The sequence below is a fragment of the Labrus bergylta genome, chromosome 21 (assembly GCF_963930695.1).
Source record: "Labrus bergylta chromosome 21, fLabBer1.1, whole genome shotgun sequence".
Taxonomy (NCBI): domain Eukaryota; kingdom Metazoa; phylum Chordata; class Actinopteri; order Labriformes; family Labridae; genus Labrus; species Labrus bergylta.
Window position 1 is genome coordinate 19,297,263 of NC_089215.1, and position 24,788 is coordinate 19,322,050.

The window sequence follows — 24,788 nt, forward strand, 5'->3', positions numbered from 1 at the left end:
GATATAATGTATTTATTGTTTTATATTCCTCTTTTTCTTTATTTAGTTTGATCATTTTAAATCCTTATATAATAATGATAGTAATAACTTCATTAGTATAGCAATTTTCAACAACGTAACACATAGATGAGACACCCAACCAACAACAACAAAACCTCGACAGGACAAGGACCCAAACAAAAACCTGAAAAACATCCCAACCCGTACATCATTGGAATTCGGGCAACATAATAACTCATAATAACCCAGGCACCTTCAGACAAACTTACATCTCTGCTGCACACATATCATGCACATCATATCATGTAATGACACGTCCAAGTTGATGTCTTCAACAATAAAAAGCACGAATAATGCTTGTTTTGAATGAAATCAAAAGAGATTTAAATGGAAGTTTTTCTCAGACCAAACATTTAAACAATTAGAAACAAGAAAATAACCACAAGCTAAGAAGAACATCTTTGTATATCACTTTTCTGTTAAAATAAAAAATGTACAGGAAGCAAAAATAATAATCATGTCAGAATTCTGATTCTGACATCATTATTATGTCAGTAATATGATATATTGTAAGAATTCAAATCAAGTCAATCTGAAAATGATCAATGAATTAGCTGGGATATTCTGCTGCCATCTAAGCTTAATCTCAAATACATCTATACCCAATAGGCGTCACACATGCTCTTATATGTACATTTATATATACATTTATAAACGCCCTCTGCATCACAGTGACAGTCAGCACTCTTACATGTACTAAACATCATCACAGTTCTTCAGTTAAACGCCCCAGCTGTTGAATAGCAACACTGGTGCAGCTGTTGACCCCTGCAAGGACAGTAACTGATAATCACACCTATTTAAACACCCCACAGTGCACATAAACATGCATACTCACTCACACACACGCACACATTCCTTTACAGCTGAGGATCGGAAACAGCTTCTTAGTGTGAATACAACTTAAATATATGAGAGAAAAGAAGGGGTGGTGGGGGGTTTAAACAATGGATTTGTGTTTTCTTCACTGTGATTATGAAACTCATAACACTTCAAACATTCTGTCCTTGTGTTTATTTGAAAGAAAGACAGAAGCCCACCAGTTATGAATGTTCATTATGAAGACAACACTGTTAGTTTGAAGGTAGACATGTGATACAGCTGTTACAGAGAAGTCTTTAAAGCCCCCGTGAGCAGTTTTTAAATGGTTATTAAACAGCTCGTGATTAATACTGATTTCTCTCTTTGAGCTCCAAAAAGCAAACGAGACCATCAGCAACAAGATTCAACATTTCTAATACAATTATTTTGAATGTTTGTGACCACAGGTAGGTGACAGACGAAGGTGTGTAACAGCATGCTGCAGAAACAGACTTTGTTTATTTCCACAGTAAAGAAATACAATGAGTGGTTAGACTGACTGTACACAGACATCTTAGGGTGCGTTCCATTTATCTCTAAAGTCGGATGTCGGAGCTGGGAATGACGTCAAGAGTTGGCAACAATCGGAAAAGCAACATGGACGCCTTCAGGAGTAGCCTACTACCAGGTGACAACACAATACGTGACAGTTTGCACGTGAACACAACATGACAACATGTCTACAGATAGAAATTGTATGATACTCTCAATTACCCCAAAACAAGACTAAGTTTCAAATAAATACTATAATGTACAGCTTAACTTTACTGTTGGTGCACGGAGCAGCCATGTTGGATTTGAGGGCAGGTTTCTGAAGTTCCTCCGGGTTTCTGATTACATATCGGACTGGCTTGACTATTTGAATAGTTTCCACCACTCTTATTAGACATACTAGTCGATTCCATACTTTTTCAAAACATATGTTTTTGTCTCACATAATAAAACAGGGTACAGCTTTAGTCCCTAATCAGGAGGGGGCTGAAACTTTGACCTTGCACTTCTCACTTTTGTTTACATGCAACATGAGTAATCTCAATCTACAGCTGGAGAAGAGCTTTAAGTGAAGTGTAAAGTGAGATCAGGTTCAGACAGTACGTCTTTCAGCCCGGCGTTAACAGAGACAGGAAGTGGAGGTGCCTGGCCCAAGAATGTCTCTGCTCCCAGGTCCCACCCACAGGAAATGCCTGTCCGGCTTGTTTGAGTCTGACAGAAAAGTTAAAAAAGAAGTCTCCTGCTAGTGTAAGTTTGGCTTCTGTTGGAGCGGAGGGTGGATGGAGTTTGAACGATGAGGAGGCTGCTCCTGGTACTTGTGTGCTGTTGGGTTTAGATAAGCAGAAGTTTGATGGTTTTCAGAGGGGTTCTGGGGATCTGGTCGGGTCAGAGGTTACAACTCAAAAATGCTGAAGACTAAACAAGCGAACACACATTCCTGAACTCTAAATGAATCATTAGTTTCAGAAGGCATGTCGAGAGAGACATGGATAGGGATGTATAAAAAGGCTTTTAATATCTTTAAATATGTGGTATGAGCTGCTTCTTAGTGTGCTGTTTGCCATGTTTCTCTTCCAGCTGTCTCGTCTCCTCTTTCTCTGTCATTACATTATGCTGCGAATATTTCCACTGCAGACCAAAGCCGCTGATCTAATTATACAACTTTGTGAATACTGCCAGATAGCTTTGGTGAGTCTAATTCGGAGTAAGAGAATTGTGAATAGCCAACTGATGATTTCTCGCTGGACTCCGCTTTCGATCAGACTAATAGCTGCTGTGGGAAACATATGAGCGTCTTACCAGCCTGCCAGAGAGAAGCTGGAAGGAAATCTCAAACAGTTAAAATGAGGCCATTGTTTCTGCGTTTGAACTCAGTGACTTTTAGAGTGGTTGAAATATTAAAAACTGCACTTGTATGCCTGCTCTTAGTTTTGCATGAATTAATTAAAAGCTGTTCTGGATGATTTATGTGTCTTTAAAAAGAAAGATGAACAGACGGTTCCTCCTCTTACAGGAGAGTTTCGCAATCATTAAAGCATTGACATTGTCACATTTGTTTCATTGATTTTTAAACTAAATCCACAACAAATCCTTCAAGTGTGAGACAGATGACATGAACTGTTCTGTTAGCCCTGCAACTTGACTTCAGTTTTTTTTTCAAGGCCATGAGCAAACCAAAACCCTCTCTGTTAGTTTTTCGGTTCCTCCGTTTCAATTGTTGTCCTCAATTGTTTCAGCCAAGGCACATGTGTTGGAACTGCTCAGTAAAACCGCACTCTTCCACTGAACGGCTCCTCTGGGACAGTCAGTGGGCTCTCGGTCACGAGTGTGACCAATAAAAGGAGGGGGATGCGTTCCACACGAGGATTTTAACTGCCAATCGTATAAACCACCTCAATGACCTTAAAGCTGCTTTGTATAAATACACGACTGTTTTTCAAGGGGGATAAAAAAAACAAATGTCACTGCCATGATTTCATAACCCGCCACATTAATCACAGTCCTCTAACTGACTGCTCGAGCCCATAAAAGTATTCTGTATTTGAGTGAAGCATTGTCTACATCTGCTCTTTATGATTAATACACTTAATTTTAATTTTTAGAGAACAAAAGTGTTCGCAAAAAATAACCAATAAAGATAGGCCTACTTTGAATTGACCACATACACATCTGAGATAAACTATGTGATATTTTTTTTTACAGGCAAACAAAAGCTTATTGGCATCCCTACAAATGAGCAGAGGATTTGTGATTTGTGAAATGATTCATAAAAAAATCACATCACATCATGAGCTAACACTTTAGCTTAGTTTATGCTAAACACCAGATAAGTGGAAACGGCTAGTCTAGCTTTTGTCTTAACATTTTAAATTCAGCTTAACATTGTATATCAAACAAACAACAAGATAAATATTTGTTGATTATATATTAGTTTAAATTACTGAGGAGGTTTAAGAGCTTTAGTGTTCCTGGTAGGCAGATTTAGTTACATATTGACTGTAATCTGTAAGATGTATCTTCTTAAGCTAGGCTAACTGGCTGCTTGCTGCGTCATCGTTCAGTCATTTATTCTCAGTAATAAGGCAAATATATATGCATATTTCCCATGTCTAACTGCTCTTCCAGTACAAGCAGATATTGCTACAATGCCAACAGAAAGGGCAGGGCGTAGTATTTTTTCTTTTTCAGTAGGTTCAGTCAAGTTTGTATTATAATCATTCAATTTGTTAGCATTTCACTGCTTGCTTATCATTTCATTTGCACATTTCAATGTGACACATGTTACAAAGTCATTCATAACAGCCTTAGTTCCTGGAAGCGGATTCTCAATCTATACATTTAGATTTAACAAAAACAACAGCATCTCATACACAACAGATCTGGTGGACTGTGTTGACCTGAGGGAGGCTTAAAAAACACAAGACGAGATTTCTAAGATATGAAGAAAATCCTAAGATTTTTTTTTGTAACAAAAGTAAAGACAACTGCAGAAAGAAAAGGAAAGGGAGAAATAATGAAAGAAGAAGGAATAGGGAACAGAGATTTAAAGAGAAAGGACTGCATGCGTGGCTTTTCGGTTCCAGTGTGGCTTGAGTTGCAGGCTTAACCAAACTTTATCCGTCCTTCTATACCCACAGTCTGACTGCCTCATCTGCCAACACTGTGCAGAGAGGAGATGCCACACACTCACACACACAGTACACTCACACACACACAGTACAATCACACACACAAAATCCTCCTTATTGCCTGCACACACATGCTCCTACAAGCCTCAAATGCCACATACACACGAACTGTACTCCGAAGAAATAAGAGCTGAAGAGCAGGGTGGAGTCCATTCTGCCTTCTCAGCAAATCTTTTATTTTTGCACCTCAGCAGCGGTGCAGGCATCATAACTTACCTTCACAATATAGCATTTCTTTTCCCACAGTTGTGTGTATATGTTGTGTGTATTTATGCGGACCCCGCGACTGTGTGGGTATCTTGTGGCCTGAGTGAGAGTGCAGTAAAGACTTTAAGAGACTGAATGTGACTATAAGCAGTAAGGCTGAAGAGGAAGGTTTATGAGGCACTGTGGAAAAGCAACAGAGCGACTAAAACAATTTAGAGTAAAAAATGACTCCTTGCCCCCTCAGCCAGGTCACAGATATATAACATCACTCTCTGTATAAGGAGCCTCGCTGTGGTTCTTTCTCTCATTCCTTCCATTTGTCCTTCTCCTCTTCTTCTTCTTCTTCTTCTTCTCCTCCCTCCCACCCCTCTCCTCCCCATTGGCTCGGGGTGAGGAATGCTACCCAGTGGTGGCTGGGCACGGGGCCATGAGGAGACAGGCAATCAAAGCAGCAGAGCTCAGGAAAAGATGAGGCGAAGGAGAGGAATGAAAGAGAAAAGAAAAGAGAGTTAAGATGGACGAACACTTCATAAAAGAATATGAATCGAGATATCTCACTTAAACAGCCGACATCTCTCTCAGCAGTTATACCCATACCTCTTCCTTTTGTCTTTGATTGTCCTTGTTTTATTCACAGGACTCTTTAAAACATGAAACCAGGTCCATTAAAAAGTCTATAGATAGACTACAAGGACAAATCTGCGTCAGAACGGTTCTTAATAGCAGCTATAGTAGAAATACAGACTTTTTTAATTTGCCTGAAGCAAACTAATAAACCAGCCATTTAAAAAGTTCACTTTGACATTATCATCACTCTTCATGCTCTTAAACTATCAGTTCATTCTTTAAGAACCCTTATAATATGAATGTTGCCAACAGCAGTCTGGTAAATAGCTATTAATAACTGAACCTTTACATTTCAAGGGTCGAAAGATGAAAACACGATCCATTAAAAACCTTGTAGCAAGTGGAATAATGTGACTAATCTTTTTATTTAATTCTGTTGACTCAAATCATATCCATTAAAGCTTCTATGATCCACATTTTTCTAAACTGTATATTGAGAATAAAATGAGTGACTCTAAAATCAAACTCTGCTGTTCCAGTTTTCCAGTTGGTTCAGTCCTTGAACCCATAGGCAATCATTTGATGACAGATCAGGTTTTTAATCAGTGTTTTTAAATGGACATCTGCATGCAAGTTCAGCTCATAATTGCTCTTAGATATCGTCTCTCAACTTCAATTCATTCTTGCTTCTTGAGTTGCTAGTCAGACTTAAAAAAATGCCAACACACGGAAAAAGAAGTCCTGCAACAACCAACAATGTATCAAACCACAGGCTACAGTAAATATTGTCCCAGAGTCAATGTGTGTGTGTGGGGCGGCTGTGGATCAGGGGTCGGTCGTCTCTCAACCAGAAGGTCAGCAGGTCGGTCGACAGCTCCTGCAGCCACATGTCAATGTGTCCTTGGGCAAGACACTTAACCCCAAGTTGGTCCTACTGCTTCGTCTGTGGCGTATGAATGTGTATGAATAGGACTAGTTAATGCTGATGGTCACTCTACAAAGCAACCTTTGAGTTGTGAGACTAGAAAAGCACTATATAAGCTGAAGTCTATACCATTTACCAGATATCACCACCGGGAGATTAAATCCCCCAAGGCAATAATTTAGCTGTTAGCATTTAAGAATGTAGGCGCAAAAATAATCAATTGTTTAAGTGTGAAGACTTAACTTGCAAGTTTTGAAACAGAAACTCCCAAATATGACAGACATCCAGAATGAGATGATGTACAGCTCTCATGATCATTTACAGAAAAGTTCACATAATTAACCTCACAGAAATAGAAACTTCTAGCTGCAGACTCACCACACACATACACACTGCTATTTTCACACTAAGAAAGTGATCCCTGCAGCCACAGTTACACTGTTATTTAGATGCCACTGAGTCAAACATAGTGAGAACTAATTACAGTGAGCGAGTGAGATCACAATGACAAAACCAAACGAGACAGACTGGCTTAGATAACCATGCATCCAAAGGCATGTCAACATGTTTTTTGGTTAGCATGATTCTTTTTTTTTTTGCTTACACCATAGAATAAAGGGATGTGTTGTGTTATGTGTTTGAGTGTTCGGTATGTGTGTGATTGAAGCCAGCACACGCGGGTCAGTCTTCCAGGTCGATCATCCATACACAAAGAACGCAAAGGTCAGACAGACATTCCTTACAGCACAAAAACACACGCACACACACTCCGGTCCTGACCCTTCTGCATAGGGCCTTTGACACCCCAAACCCATGGATTAACTATAAACCCAGAGAACAGTTTATATAGGAGTCTCTGTTGTCACAACTTCAGATTCACATGCTTTAGTGGGAGAATCCATAAACTCAGCCACACACATTCACACATTCACACATACACACACACCTGCACACATACGGCACAGGAGACAACATGGCTCTGCCACATACCTCCTGTCTGTAAATAGCCGCCCTTCCTCGACATATTTTCTCCTCCTTTGAGTCTTTTGACAGCCTCTGTGAATGCATAGATCATTCAGCCTCACATGCCGGGTCTCCCAGTTGACCCTAAAGGTCACATGGTCGAGGTCAGAGGCTGAGACACGGCTAAGTTGAACTACTTTAAATGTGATTTGCTGCCAAGACCTGTAGATTTCTGCTGCAGTGTGTCTTCATCAAATTTGTCTCATCAAAAAAGTGTCAACATACACATTTTAAAACATATTACACCATTAAAACATTTCATATTTTAACTTTGAGATAACTTTTGAGACCTTTTAATTTTTATTCAATCATCTAAAATTGAACCTTTACACTGCACTGTCATCCCTGTTTGGTGCACAGGTATATGGGTGCTGTAGAAGTATATTGGGCAGCTGTAGCTCAGTGGTAGAGTCAGTCATCTCTGAACAGGAGATTCCACAGTTCCATCCCAGCTTCTGCAGTCTACATGTCCTTTGGCAAGACACTGAACTCCAAATTGCTCGCAGTGGAACAGCCAGCAGTGTAAGAATGCATATGCATAGTATCCTGACATTCACTTTACATAACACCCTCTGCCAGCTGTGTATGAGTATGTGTTTGAATGGGTGAATGTTACTTGTACTGTAAAAACCCTTAGAGTGGTCAGAAGACTAGAGGAGCGCTATATGAGTACAGTACAGTCACCATTAATATAAAAGGTTAAATTTCATTGACAACAACCCTCACACCTCTGTCAATCCTATCCCTGCTGGTGTTTCCATTTTCATGGCCTTTATTCTCCAGCTAGTTCTGATGAAGCCATTTTGGCCATGTTCCCACCTACAAAGAGATCAACAGCTCTAAACCACATGAACAATACGCCATCATCTGGACTTATTATATCTGTTTATGACTGTACATACACACAGACCACAGAGCTGTAAATATACCTTTTTGATTAAAAAATAATAATAATTATCTTTACATGTATGTTTTATTTTATATTTCTGATATCTGTAGTCATCTGTATATTTCAGAGCTATAACTTGTATTTTATACAGGTTAACACAAACTGTTTTTTATGGTTAGACACTTTATATAAACTGTAAACCTGCACAGCTCCATACTTTAATATTTAGTTATCGTGCTTAATTTTGTGTTTCATTTTGTATTTTAGCCTTGACAATGTAAAGGTTTCCAATGCTAATGAAGCCGATTTGCATTGAACTGAAAAACTGATCAACTGGGTTAAATTGAAAGTTAATAAGACTTTTAAGCCCCTTAACCCTTATAACTTACTGTGTACAGACATATAGTATCAATGTGTTGGTGTCACCATTATGTATACTGTACTGTGTAATGTGCACTTGTTCGTTCACATGCGCCCCTCACAACATGTGTGTTTCCATGCCAGGTTTGTGAGTGGCTCTATGACTGTGTGAGGCTTCAGTTATGCATTTTGAACTGACATGAGGTAACACTGGATCATGACGAGGAAATGTTCGGAGCTTTTACATGCTGGTTCCTCATAGCCATTCACAAATATTTTGAAGCAGCTCCGAAAAGTCTGCAGGAACGCCGAAAGGGGCACGTCATCAGATTCTGTGCTATCACATTGGCTGAGAGGACACTGGTGACCCTTCAAGATATGTAAAGCTTAAACACGGCATTAACAGTTTAGAGTTTTCTGTTTGATTCAAGTGAGGAATTAGACAGGGGCCAGGATGAGGGTTAGGGATACTCAAAGGAAAGATAATGAGAGGTTAAAATTGTTCAATTAATGAAAGAATGTGTGTTTTTGATAAAAAAAAGAAAAAGGGCGGGGAACATGCTGGGGTCTCTGCGACTCTGTGAGCTCGTGCAGTAGCTCGTCTTAGTGCGTTTTCCTGTTTTAGCCTTGCATGGACATAAAGTGAATTCTTACAATAGCCCATTGTCTCGTCTCCCCTCCACACTTCCTGTCAGGTCATAATTCACGGAAATTAGGACACAGGGCAAACAAACAGCGGCGGCTAGGGCTCTTCGCCGACTGTCGTGCCCTCCAGGGGGGGGACCCAACTTTGAATCCGGGTGTGGGTGTTAGCATTCCTGCCAGGAAGCTAATCAGCGTAGCATCCAGGTTTGAGAGAACCACATCTACAGTTTGTGCACTTGGATGCGTGTGAATGCAGAGCGACTGGGACAGAATCAGGAGGTGGTGAGGGGTGGTGGGTGGAGTGCAGCAGGGTTTGGGTTTGAAAAATGAAAACCAGGAATGGTGGGGAATTCCATCCGAGGCTTTTATGATTTATAGTGTATCGGATAGAGTGTGATTACACCTACACTATGTCCGTTTCTTTGGTGGGAAAGTGGACGGAACATGTCCACTCTCTTTTTCAGCAGCGCCTGGATAAGAAAAGTAAATGTCCTCTCATTTTCATAAGTCAGAAAATCCCTCCAAGAACATCAAAGAACGTCAAATGTGTGCTCATGTGGTTGTTTGTGCCGACTTAGTTTGGATGACATTAATCTCATCCTGACAAAAAAAATGGAGGTACACAGCAGATGTTGAATAATATCCTGCCGGGTGTGAAGAAAAGTCTCTTCATGATGCTTGTGGACTCCATACAACTCCAAACAATGCTATGAATTTCCTCATGAAACACTTTTCATTGATGGTTGTAAATCTGTAGCTGTAAACAGAGGTGCTTTATTATAAGCGTGAATAACATTCATGAAATAGTTTAACATTTTGGGAAATATGACTGATATGACATTAATGCTTGGACATAAATGAACAAAGCTGTAGCTAACAACTTAGCTTACCCTAAAGATTGTGAGAAGGGGGACACAGCTAGCTTGTCACCACTACTTAGAGTCAGTAACTTTCAAACTGGGCCCGTCCTCCTGGGCCTACAGAAGCACACTGCAGGACTAAGTGTGTACATTTACTGCATGTACCTACACTGCAAGCTACTGGAGAAAAACATTTGTTGGAATGGAAAAGCAGGTAATTGAACATGCTAGCACAATCTAACACTTAGCCTTGTCACTTGCTCAAAGGTCTTGCACACGACGGGAGTAAGTAGGCCTCTGTGAAAACATTATAAAGTTGTCCAGACAAGCTCTATTTGTTAAGTGTCATGCGGTCACTTTTGCTTTGATAAGTTTTCTAATTAAGAAGTACTGAAATGAGTTATAATTATTTGCCTAAGATTCTGAAAATGCTGTTTACAATTCTAAAACTGTGCTCTGTCATTTGAAAGGGATTACCTGCCAGACATTCAATAATGATTCCAGTTACATTATACAAGGACCGACATGTTAGACATGTGCAAACACACACACACACACACACACACACACACACACACACACACACACACACACACACACACACACACACACACTTGCTGCCAAATTCACAGACGGACTGGAGAGCACAGATTGGTGCAGGAAACACACTGAATGACAACAAGACATTTGGGATTTAAAGAAAAAGTTAAATAGTAAAACAGTCTCCCCTGAAAACCTAATTGAAACAATATCCTAAAGAGAGAGAGAGAGAGAGAGAGAGGGAGAGAGAGAGAGAGAGAGAGAGAGAGAGAGAGAGAGAGAGAGAGAGAGAGCACCTGTGTCCACTGCAGACTCCCCAGACTAACGTTTGGTTCCAGTCTCCTGAAAAACACAGTAGCTGCTGTTATTCTAGGAGTCAAATTAGCAGACGGGCCACTGAAGGTTGGAGAGGCCTAATTTAAACCAGGCTGGTCGCTGGGGAGCAGATCCTGTCGCTGAAGCAGGATTTACTAACTGGTGCTCAAACACCGTTTTAATGAGCACGGATGAAACAAAAATGCAGTTATTATTCTGAATGAAAACATTGAATTTAAACAAGTGTGGATTTGTTAGAAAATGAGAATCTGTGTTCTTAAAAACTATCTCTAGCGGGCAGATTGTCTGCGTCAGCATCCAAAACCAACACAATGGACACAAGGCCACTTGAAGGAAAAGCTGGATTTTACTTCTTCAACTGAGAGAAGAAGTCTCAGGACACATTTTCCAAGACGTGTTTTAGCTTAACCCATGCATGTTTATAGGATCAAGTATCAACACAGTAAAATCCCCTTAAACACAACAATCCCTTTGCTACAGTCATTATAAAAACTCTCTAATGTTGCTGCAATATTTGGAGGCTGACTTTTTCCAAATACCATTTCTTATAATTTCACCCTGCTGTTGTTCATTACCTGAAAATGTCTCCAGTCTCAAATAAAATATCGCTACATTACAGTTCACAGCTGGCTCAGCAGTGATTTCTTTGAAAATTACTTTGGTAATTGGTTGACTCTTTTGGGAGAGTGCTGCTGGAAATGGTTTCAGGAAATCTGGCAGAGGTTTGCACTGTGTGAAAGTAATTTCCTGGAAAGTCTTACCCACATTCAGTCTGTGAAATTCTGTTTCAGCCCAACACTTCACTTGCTTTACATCGCTGTCCTCTTCCTCTCCTGCCTTCTTCGCTTCAGTTTCTGTACATTTTAGATTTCATCATTAGATTTTTCCATCATATGATCCTTTGCTTTACTGTTTTTTGTCAACACCTCTCAGAAACTGTTCTTTTTTACTCCTGCCAAGCTTTCTATTCTCTCGCACAGTTTACTGGTACATTGATAAATTTCTCAAGAAAGTTGGCTACTTTTAAAACTATTAATCTTTATAGAAATTAGAAGGGGAAGCACTTCCTCATTTCTAGCTATCTTTGACACTTTCAGCTTACAGGACAGCTGTTGCAGGCAGAGTATAAAAGCTGTAACTATAGCAACATTTAAGATAATCTGTTCCTGCAAGCCCAGAGATTTGTACTTCACTGTCCAAATTGCATAAAACTATTTTGTGGGGGTATCCATTGTCTAGAGAAAATAAAATGTCTTGCCAAGAAATATAAGCATGATCAGATTAGATAGATAACATATCTATTCCTTACAAAAGCTAACATTAGTGTCATCAACTGGTTAAACCTGCTGATCTTCAGTCAGTGTTGCCAGTTGATTCATAGTAAAAATGAAAATCCTGGAGAGTCTAAAATATTGTGCTAAAGAATGAGCTAAAGCTACATTTAAGGCAAAACTGCGCATCAAAACTATCTGATAATTCATAGAAGAGATGGAAATAACTATTATACTATTACTTTATTGGTATTATAAGTAAGAATCAGTCTATCATCAGACATTTATTTTGAACAAGCCTACAAAGGCTATTTGGAATTTTTTTTTAAACCCAGAGATTATATCCTTTGTCCATGCGTCTTTTAAACATAATTTTCTAATTTTAAAGTTGGGAGAGAACATCCAGGATGACTACTTACTAAATTTGTGTTTCATTGGGGTTGCTCTGCGTAAATTCACCAAATCCAATGAAATCCTGGACTTAGCTGCAAACATTATTGTCTGGTTTCATTCAGGGCTAGCTTCTACGCAGTGTGGACTACTTTACAAGCCATGTGTCTGTGTTTAAAGGGCAATATACTGTATGACTCTACAAAATATAGGGTATGATCTGCTACTGACTACTGTATAGACTGGGCCAGATTTATAGCTAGAAGCCATGTGGAGCTCACGTCAGATCACATGAACATGTTCTTTTATTTTTCTAAATAAAAGCACAAACTCTGAGTCTTAATACAACCGATCCTTGCTGCTTCAAAATGTGGAGAAATCCAAAGGTCATCTGACCTGTTCTCCATGGTAACAAGCAGACATTTGGAAGAACTCAAAGAGGCAACAAGCCACAGAGAACTTATTTAAGGCCAGAGAAGCAGCTTATAAATACTTAAATTCACAGTGAGACGTTAAAAAACACGATTAGCTCTGGCACTGTTTCGACACACACTTACCTATGAGGCAGAAGGCGTGTTTAGTGGTCTTAGATTCTAACATCAGGGTCTTTTTTCCCCATGAATTCAACCAATGGTGGCTGTTTGGGAAGAGATTTGACACTTAAAACCATCTGTAGGTCTTTGTGCCAATCACCGGCAACCCACCACCACCACCACCCCCCCTTTCTACATCAATTTTTCACTCGCTCTCGCTCCCCCCCCCCCACTCTCTCGCTCCCTCTCCCTCTCTCTTTCTCTCTCTGCTGTTTTCCCTCTGGTTGGATATAATTACCCCTTCATCATACTCGGGAAAGCAAAACAGTGATCTGTATCTCCTTATAGGAACAGTGGCCTAGTCTAAAGACAGCAATGTTGTGTGTGCATATTCTTGTGTTTGTGTGTGTGTTTGGGTGTATGCGTGTGTGCGTGTCTGATTGTTTTTCACAGCATAAAATGCAATGATTCTCAGTTCACGTTTCTCTACACATCACTGGCTGAAGGTCACTGTGTTTGTATGAAGATAAAATACAAAAGTTATATGCATCAGCGAACATGTTTGTTAGTCAACCAATTAAAAAAAAAAAAACACATGCTGAAGGTGGGTATTATTATGCTGACTTAAAAATAATGAATATTAAACAATATTGTTTTACATTTAAGAAAAATAACAATTATTAAACATTTTAGAACTGCAAATATTCCGACCACAGAAGAAAAAGTCATCAATCAATCTTTATTGTATATATCCAAACAGAAGTCATCCCAGGACACTTCACTCAGAAGGGCAGGGTTAGTAGGTAGAGCAGTCATAGTCTTTGTTGTATAATTTATAGAGACTCAACATAAACTGTGAGCAAGCAGCAACAACAGTGACAATGAGAAACAAGAAATACAGACAGACAGACAGACAGACAGACAGACAGACAGACAGAAACACAGACAGACAGACAGACAGACAGACAGACAGACAGACAGAAACACAGACAGACAGACAGACAGAAACACAGACAGACAGACAGACAGACAGAAACACAGACAGAAACACAGACAGACAGACAGACACACACACAGATAGACAGACAGACAGACAGACACACACACACACACACACACACACACACACACACACACACACACACACACACACACACAGACAGACAGACAGACAGACAGACAGACAGACAGACAGACAGACAGACAGACAGACAGACAGACAGACAGACAGACAGACAGACAGACAGGGAGAGATACACTCAGCAAAAGGATGAACAACAAAAATGATGTAGCTTGAATGTTCTTCGTTTTGTCTCACTACAGAACATCACATTATGGACTCTGAGGACACAAACACATGCATGAACGCACACACACACACACACACACACACACATTCTTTTCTTCAGAGAAATGTTCACTTCAGGTCATTACACTGAGAAAAGCTTCTCCAAACAACTAAGCGATAAGTAAATGCCAAATTGTGTGTGAGTGTTTTGCCACAGAGTAAATGAAGTGTGTGTTGAATGTGTGTTTATGTGTGACTCTCAAAGGGACCTGACCCAGAGCCATGAGAACCGGTGTCCTGTTCTCCCCTCTTGTGTGTTTATCAGCGACGAGTGAGGAAAGTTCCTGACATGAAATAATCTAGCCTTTTTAACAAACATAGAGGGAATTGGAAGACGCCAAAAGTGTAAACTGGACGAACACAAGGTCAAACATAAACGTGGCAGGGCGTCGGAACTCGCAAATGTGGGACTCACCAGGCCTCCTCAATTGAGAGATATGTAAGCCGTGAGAGAGTTGTGAGAAAAAAAAAGGAGAAGGGTTGACCAAGACAAATGAAAAACAGAGGGGGAGATTGTGAAAAAGCTCTAAATTTGTAATCTTGCCTCCCTTTGGAGACTCACTTTCTGAACAGCATCCAAAAACTTGTGAGCTTTTCTGAACAAATAGCTGACATGCCTCAGAACAGAGGTTGTTTATCTTGGGATGGAGTGAAGGGGAGAGAGAGGAGGGATGCAAGGAGAGCCTGGGAGAAAGAGGAGGAGGAGGGGGTGTGGGGGTAAAACAGGAACAAAGAGATGGAGATGGTGAAATAAAAAAGATGGCAGAAATGAGATGAGATGCTTGGGAAACGATGCTATTAAAACAACACAAATGTGAGTTTCTGAAGATCTGCAGGAATAATGTTGTGATTGTTAAACTCACAAAGCAACAGAGACATGAAAAAACTTCAACATCAGGACATCCAGCAGGTCCAAACTGAGATTTTATTTAAGACTATATCTACTAGAGTGTGAAGAAAGGACATGTCAGACAGTGTTTAATATAAATATGAGTAACAAAGTGGGATAAAATGATGGGAATGGACTATACTGCTTAACACCAAGAGGAAATAAACCAAATTGTGAAACACACATATCTTATCCCCAGGGTGCTAAAGTGCTAAAATTAGTTCAGATGACATATCAACTAAAATGAGATTAAGATAATATTTTCAAAAGCATGACTAACAATTACATACCTCATATTTCAACACAAGTCTCATGATATACTGTAATGGAAAACAATCATCTCTGCAAAAACAACACTTTGTTACGTAACATCTTTAAATGAAGACCTATCACTAAAACAAAACGGTACTGTACCTTTTCACAGACCAACATTAGTGTTAATAAGAACTCGTAATTTAACCAAGGCTTAAAAAAACAGATTATACTTTTACAAAAAAGGAAGATAAAGAAAAAGAGCTAGTCACAAAACGTCAGCTGTTAAGCATGCGAAAAGGTTTTGGGCTAGCATGTTGTGAATTATTATTTCAGCAGAAACTAAGCAACAAATTAGGATTTATTTTGAATTGAGTTTCTGTCCTCCTGACAGGGAGGTAAGTACGATAAGAAAACGGCTTTATTCTCCTTTTTGGTCTCCTCCAAGTTCTGAGGGGCTAGCTAGCTCTTTAGCAGCTCAAGGTAAACGAGTTGAGAATTGCAATTTTCTGAAGGAAAAAATAATTAGTTGATTCTGACAGCCATCTTTTTTTTGCCTCTTGAGCCAAATAAGTCTAGGATTTTGGCAAAAAGAAATCCAAAGGGAATTTTCGAAGAGTACTGTGCAGCCTTGTTACTAGCAGTGTTAAATGGATGTCTGTTTGAGCTGCAGTGAAGGGCAGAGTGGCCATGCCAGCACTTCATGCCCGAGAAGTGTGGGCAAAGGTGGCAACCAGAGACAAGACCAAATAGAGACATACTGTTTGACACATCAGGCATGGAATGTGTACACACACACACACGCACACACACACACACAAACACACACACAGACACAGTAATCCTTTAGATACCCTCTAATATATACAGATTAGCGTGTGTAGTCTTTCAGCTCCTTTGTCACTAAACAAACTATGAATCAGGTTGTTGTTCAAGCTGATACTGTAATAAAAAAAAAAGCCACCATCTTCTGAATAGTGTATTGCCTCACAAGCTTACCTGTGGTAACTATAAATGGATGAGGGAACCTAGTACATATTAGAAACCAGTAAGCACCAGTGGCAGTTTGTTAGTAAGGTGTGAGTGTTTATGTGCTGCTTCCTCCAAACATCGAGAGAAGAGAGTCTACTTGATGAACATAAATTAATTACACCCATTGGTAACTGCAGGGGGCTTTGGAAGCCAAACGATGGCGGTTGCCATGTTGGAAATGCCGTCTCAACCAAACTTTCATTCAATCTTACGACAGGCTGAGAGCTGGAGCTGAAGTGGGTTTTACAGTAAGCCTGTTGACAAATCATTACATGACACCTGCCCTTCAATCAGGTCAGCGATGAGCCAAACTGTGTATAACTCGTATCCTTCACATCAAAACGGATGACTCACTCCCTGTACATTGTGCTAATGAAGAAAATAACTAATCAGACCAAATTACTTTTTTTGCACCAGCTGTAAACATGTTAATTTCTGCTGTAAAAACTGATTTCAATATGGGGTGTGTATGGAACTTCTGGGTCTTTTGGAACGAGCCTCAAGTGGACACTTAAGGAACTGCCGCTCTTTGCATGCTTTTCTGCATTGGCTTCATTTTTTAACACTGGAGAATGTCGCTTATTCTGCAACTGTAGTGTCAAAAGAGACGGAAAAAATCTATAATCATGTTTTGACTTAAGAAACCATCTATTTCACTTAAAAAAAACAGAACATCCTTATTGCGATGCTAATTCTGTTACCCCGTCAACAGCAATTTCCTACCCTGTCAATTAGCTATACTTCCCTGTGCATCTGTGAGAAATATCGGCCCCATCTGGAGAATAATGCACCAGCCACTATTACTGGTAAACACAAAATCTACTAAAAGGTTTGAGCAGTATGGTCCATTCAGTCCAATTATTGTTTACTGTAATATTGTAAGTGAGGGGTAGACAAGTTGAGGAATGAACAGATTGACAATGAGAAGTAAACCTACTGATCCAGAAGTTCTAGTTTGAATGCAGCCAAGTGTCCTGATTGGATGGCTTTAAGTCGTTCATTTCAATGGGAGCCAATCATAAAGAGGTTTCCGGATTTTATTTGTAATCTTCCTGAAAAAAATTGTAAATAATTAAAAATGCACTCACTGTAAATACAGCCAGTAATATGAAAAAAAGGTATTGTTAAATATTCTTTGACAATGTGAATAAACAGAGAACAACTCTTCTCTTGTCAGATGAGGAAGGGTGTTGTCTGTAACAATGAACTATGGTAGTTTTCCTGATTGTGTGTGATTGTGTTTACTTCCGCCTTCCTACGTGTGTCACATTTGTTAGTATGTGTGTGTGTGTCTGTGTGTGTGTGAGAGTGTGTGTGTGTCTGTGTCTGTGTGTGTGTGTGTGTGTGTGTGTGTGTGTGTGTGTGAGAGTGTGTGTGTGTGTGTGTGTGTGTGTGTGTGTGTGTGTGTGTGTGTGTGTGTGTCTGTGTGTGTGTGAGAGAGTGTGTGTGTGTGTGTGTGTGTTAACAGGAAAGTGGTGTAGCATTCAGAGGTGGCATGTGGCGTTGTGGTATGTGCTGGCAGACTAACAGGCCACCTCTGAGTTTTAATGGCAGACGTGTAGAAACCTTTGAGGACGGGGTGAGGATGCTTCTGTTCCTGTTGATAAGGCTCTGTTTCCTGTTGCACAGGTCAGCCTTGGACCACTGACATGTGCATTTTATGGGGCTACACCTCTAATGACTGTTGGTCTCTGAGTGTCGAGGGACATTTTGCAGCAGTCATGTCGAAGTTAATTTGCTTTCAAAGAAAATAAACTTACCACTGGGACTTTGTGTCTGCAGCAAAGCAATATAAACATTATCCTTGTGATTGAAATGCAATAGTATAGATTTACTTTGTTTGCTACATATTTAGACACTTTGAGAAAGAAATATAAAAAGTTACATTAACAGCAAATGGTTTGTTTGTCTAATGACTTATTAGATTCCATTCTGGTTTCCTTGTGTGAATCATCACAAATCTAAAGTAAGGTCACTGACACGTGGACTTAATAGTATTTTAGTTTTCAAGCAGTTACATCGTAGTTTATTATTAGCCTTCATTGTGGAAAGACACAGAAACTGACAATACCTAAATTAACCAATTTCTGGTTAATAAGTAAATACTTAACTTTAGGCATCATTATGTGGATAAACGATTAACATCAAAAATACAAACAGCTGAAAACAAATTGAAGCTCCTGCTCCTGCTTGGCCTTGTTGCTGGAGAGGGGCCAGTTCACTTCCTGGAGCACTGCTGAGGTGCCTTTGAGCAAGTCACCAAACCCCCTTTCTACTCAGCCCTCTTTCATGTGCAGCCCCTCCATCTGACCATGAATGACTGACCACAGGAGTGTGTGTGTGTGTGTGTGTGCGTGTGTGCGTGTGTGCGTGTGTGCGTGTGTGTGTGGTGTGTGGTGTGTGGTGTGTGTGTGTGTGTGTGTGTGTGCGTGTGTGCGTGTGTGCGTGTGTGTGTGTGTGTGTGTGTGTGTAGGACGAAAAACAGAAAAAAATGAATTTCCCCTCAGGGTTTGTCTTCTTCTTCTTCTTCTTCTTCTTCTTCTTCTTCTTCTTCTTCTTCCCAATTCATCAAACTTTCCCAAAAGTACGCTGCCACTTATCAACATGATGGATCTTTATCTCTACAGTTTCATTTGGGTCAGTTTAAGGCCCAAAGTCCAGAGTCAGCCAATGATAGATAAAAGTGTTTAAACATGTGATGGATCAATGGACATTAAGGACAACTGAGTCATCATGAAACAGTTTCATCATTATGTGTTTCCCTGTTAAAGTCAGCAGAGACTCAGCTGATAGAGTCTGCTGATTAGCACTTGATCAGAGATGGTTTGCACACTGCTCACTCAAATGTATATTTATATTCAAAGGCGGCCACTTAATCCCAGGTGTCAAATGGTAGCCATCGAAAACGTAGTCATATCTCAGTAAACAGCGCCCCCTAGTTTGAACTGCCTCAGAGGCATTGTTTACTTGTTGCTTCATAATGTGTTGACAAGTCAATTGGCATGCAATGTAGGGAGACATGAAAACAAAGTGTGAGACATGAAGCGCTGTGGGAGCTCTCGGTGTGGACCCTGTGATGCTTTCATTGGTATTTGATCCACGTCCCCGCCCCTTTCCTCCTGCTCCGCGCTGCGCCGCTCCTCACACCCGGCGCACCAGCGGGACAGTCCGGCTGTACCACGGACCGCAAGAGCCCCAAATACATTTCTATTGGAAAGATAATAAACCCGGAGTGAAGAAGTCTCCTTTTCTTCCGTCCGCGCATTGCTGAAGGTGAGTTTCTTTTCGATGTCGACGTCAGATAACTCTGATATAGCTGTGAAAGAAACACAATGAGTCTGTGATACCCAATCAGAAGTTATAAGCGACTTTATCGAAATTTGAATTTTGGGTAGTGTGTGTGTGTGTGTGTGTGTGTGTGTGTGTGTGTGGGGGGGAGGACTTTAGGGGAGCGCGTTTACAGGACAGGACAGTGAATCTGTGATTTTTTTGTTTAGCTTTTTAAATCCTTAAGTAAATACATTATTAAAGGCTATAATTAATTTGCAGCGCGATTTCATCCTTGTGGGTATTTTTAAGTTTTCGTGCAATAGTTAGGCTATTTCAGTAAAATCCGGGGTTTCTTGGATGTTATGTTAGTATTGCATGTTTGAATGGCGAGTAAACGCATTAATTGCTGGATGACAACATTGCTATTCACTGTTATGAGCCATACATGTGTGACTGCATGTAGAGAATGTATGAACTTATGTGTCTGCTTGTAGAGTAAGCCCCCTGCTGAGCACAGAGAGAAAGCAAACATAAAGAGTTTCAGAGAACATATAACCATTACTGTACAAATGTTGACCGTTATCATGTGGTGTTAATGTACTGTATACTGTGTGAAGGTTTTCTTTTAGTGTTGTAAGAGTCTTTTCTTGGATGTCTGACATGAAATTCAATCTGCTCCTTTAACATATTTAAGTGCAGCAGCAGCAGCAGCAGCAGTATATCATTACTATTTTCCCACTTTAACCCGGGTCAGAATAAGATCTGCTTGAATGCTGATTTTCATCACTCTGCCTTGTAATTACAGCAGTTGCATGACATAACCTATCAATTTCCACACGTGTCACTGACATTACCGAGCAGTACTCTGATTCAGCGGAACGTGACATGGTGAAGTTGAAGTTGGTGGCCTTGAGGTGTTTTAATTATGGAGACAAACAGGCAGCGCACTGTTGGACTCGTTACAAGTTGGGGGCAGTGTCCATCTGACCCCTACAGCCTGTCAGAGAGCCAGGAGGGAGGCCACCATGTGAAATACACACACACACACACACACACACACACACACACACACACACACACACGTTGATGGAAGAGCCCGTGGGGCTGCTAAAGCTTGCCAATAAACAAACATGCACAGGAGGGGATCAATGAAAAGCCAGTCTGCTTCACTGATAATAACACAAAATCCATAAACAACATGTAGCGATGACCTCAGCCTTCCTTGCTGTGGATCCAAACAGTGTGTGTCTTTTTTCAACTTTAATTGGATCCATAATTCCTCTTGTTTGTGTCCAGTGGGCATACAGTATCCTATGGTGCATAACTGGATATGTCTATGTAGGCCGCCTGTGAGCTTATAAACACATGCATGCAATACGTTGATCATATCCACCATACCATTTATAGTTGGACATTTTTTACTCTCTGAAGCACTTTGGTTTACCTCTGCTTTATGTGTTATATACATTGTATTGGCTTGACTAGACATAAAGTCTAATCATAAAGTACTTTTGGCAAATGAGAACAGACATTCCCTGTGGTTTTCCACTTTTTTTTTTTTTTTACCTGAGTTCTACATTCCTTTGAGGGGTACCCTTTGTGACCTTTGGGTGTCATTGACGCAGCCAGCCAGGAAAGGGTCAGTGGCAGAGGTGTGAACTCTCAATCCGGCTGCTGTATTTGCTTTAACACCACAGGGTTCCCTCTTCTCTTTTTTTTCTTCTTCTTCTTCTTCTTCTTCTTCTTGTTTTTGCCCCACGTGGTGTGTCCTCAACAAATGGTGAACTAATACAGCAGGAGGCTGATATTGGTTGATTTGTATACCAAATGGTCTCTATTGTCTCTAAAAACTCCAAAATTTCTTATGAAACCTTTTTACAATAGTTAAAAAAAATCCAATGCAATCCAACAAGTGATTCCACTACTTCAGATTGAAACTTTTTGAAAGTGTGGGAAACAAATGAGAAGTTTTTCAAGCAATGCAACATCACGTTCAGCTTGACAAACAGGATACGGTTCTGTCCTGTTTGCTGTCTGGCTGCTGCCCAAAACTTGACTGCATGTGAACCTTTCAGATGATGATAAATGTGGACCATTGTACATTTTCCCTCAGCCTTTTCCTGTTCCTCCTTAAACTATAAAACATTTATCTTAAATTTTAAACGTAGACTTTAGACTTTTTAAAGACTTACAGCTAGCTCTCTTCAAAGGTAACAAAATCCACGTGCAAACACACTGAAAGAAATATTTAAGCAACTTTTAGCAAGGCCATCGACACCTTTTGTTTCAACCCGTAATGTCTCGTTTTCAGTTCAATTTACTGCAAGCTAAGCTAAACGCTGATTACAGCTCGTTGTATCAATCTCTTCATCTGATCTTTAGTATTTAATCATGTATTTTTTTGCGACCATGATACGTACACAGATCATTAAAACATGTTTAAAGATAGTTTTTGAACACAAGGATGACCATTTGAGGAGAATACAAACTTACCAGTGCGCTCTTGGTGGACCAACTTTTTAATGGTGACATTTTTCTCAAGTTAATTTACACTTAAACCATTCTTTTCTTTTATTGTCTTTGTCTCAAGGGCCGACCCATGACACACTATACATTATACGTGAAAAGATAACATTAGCCAGCTCTGCACCTGTTTTAGTCCTCTTCAGCCTTCAATGATCTTTGTAATACTATCTTCAAAGACCAAGGCAACAAAGAGGGCAAATTGGGATTCCCTGTTGCCGCAGATGAAGGAAGCACAGAGCCTCAGAGAGTATGGATATTTGTTGAGGCATGAAAATGTTTTCTTGGCTGAGGAGGAAGTGTAGCCGTGTTTTGCTTGGATTCAGACTGAGCATGGACGGTGAAAATAGGGACGTAATTGAAAGTCAAAGGGTTAGCCTAAAAAATGCGGCCTTATCGTGTATGTTTGTTCACCTGGTTAGCGAGGTTAGTGAGTGAAGGACATAAGAAGAGAGGGAGAGAGAAGGGAGGGAGGAGGGGACACAAAGTCCAGTGTTACTCTTATTTTACTCAGGCAAACTATAGCAGAGTCAACATTTTTGAGTTTAAAGTCATCAAAAGTCGAGATTAATGGGTGCGTGTGTGCCTGTGTGGCCAACAGCTGTTAGTAAAGACTCTCAAAGAGAAGCAAAGAAAGGACATGAGAGGTAAAGAAAGCAAGTGAAAAAAACAAACAGGGACAGAAATAGAGAGAGAGAGAGAACAAAAGGGGAAAGAGAAAACGCAGTGGAATGAGGAGGAATCAACAGACCTGATTGAGCATGTTAAATGAAGGAGGGAAGAAGAAAGAGATGAGAAATGGGAGAAAAAAGATAGTTATATCGAAACATGGTTTCAATCAGTGCTGAGGTTTGAGAAGAAGGATGTTTGATGGGCCTAATAGAGAGAAAGACTGCAGACTGATGCTCTGTTCAGGAATGTATTCATACCCACACACACACACGGCTCCTATTAGACTGTGGTTACACTGGTTTATATCCAGCAAAGCCACCTCAAGCAAATACTGTACATAGTGACATGGAAATGTTTGATTTCAGCTTGTCTCTGTTGTATGAGTGCTTCAAAATCCCCTGAATGCAGATGCACAAAGAAAGCAGCTCTAAACTAAAACAGGAGGATGAACGTTGTTGTCTTCAGGCAAAAATGCTCTAAATTAATCAATAAATAGATTTTTGGATCATTATAGGCCAGTTTGGCTGTTTTTATGAAGTTATCTCTTCCCACCTTTGGATATAGCTGTTTAAAACAGATGTCAATATCTGACACAAAACCTTCAGTAGTAATGTTCTCTGCTAGAATAGTTAGAAAAAAGAAAGAAACTGAGAAAATGTCTGAGTACACAAATAATAGATATGTCAGATGTCTCTACAGGAATAAAGGCAGGGCTGCCAGGTTTAGCTATTTAGCACATTACAAAACGCAGATTTATTCAACGTAAAAAAGGAAAACATTAGAATGACATTTAAGATTTGATGCAGATCTCTGCTGTGCTTTTGGCTGAATGCTGAAGTTAGCATGCTAAGATGGTGCTAATATTATAGCAGGTATAATGTTGTTTAAATCTTGGATCAGCTAGCTAGCATGCCAAACATTTTCTACCTACTATAATTGCTGACACTGATGGGAATGCCCTGCGTTTAGTAGGTATTTGTAATAAAGCAAAGAGTAAAGTAAGTAATTGTCACATAGCCTGATACAATAGGAAAAGTTGAGTGATCTGCACTATGTGGTTTTGAACTCCATGGCAATGCATCCAATAGCTGTCAAGACATTTCAGTGCAGCCTCTAAACCCAAACTGCATATTTCTGTGACCGTTTTTTTTAACTTCACATCTTTCCATAATTCCACCCTCCTTTTGTTACGTCTCATACCCTTCATTTTTAAGTTTTGTATTTCTCTCATCACCCATTTTGCCATTTCCATTTCTGTCCCAATTTGCCATCCTCCCCCATCCATCCTTTTTGTTAAGATTGATGTTTTCTCCCCTGCTTCCTTCCATTAGATTTCACCTTGCTATGTTTCTGTTCTTCTTAATCAAAAATATATCTCATGTTTTTCTCTGACAGGAATCAGAACCGGTGAAAAAGCTGGGTGGTAGCAGCCAGGCCTTGCCAAAAACAGGCATACCCCATACTGGGGGCAACGGAGGAGATAAAGGATTAGAGGATAATCCATGGTACGTTCAAGTCCCTCCTGTTGAGAGGTCCCCTCCTTTTTACTTATATCCAAGACTCATGCAGGCAGGCTGCCACAGGGATTATGGTCTTAAACTTATAACCATTTAAAGACTCAAAAATGGAGTTTCTTTTTGTTCTTGTGGTTCTTT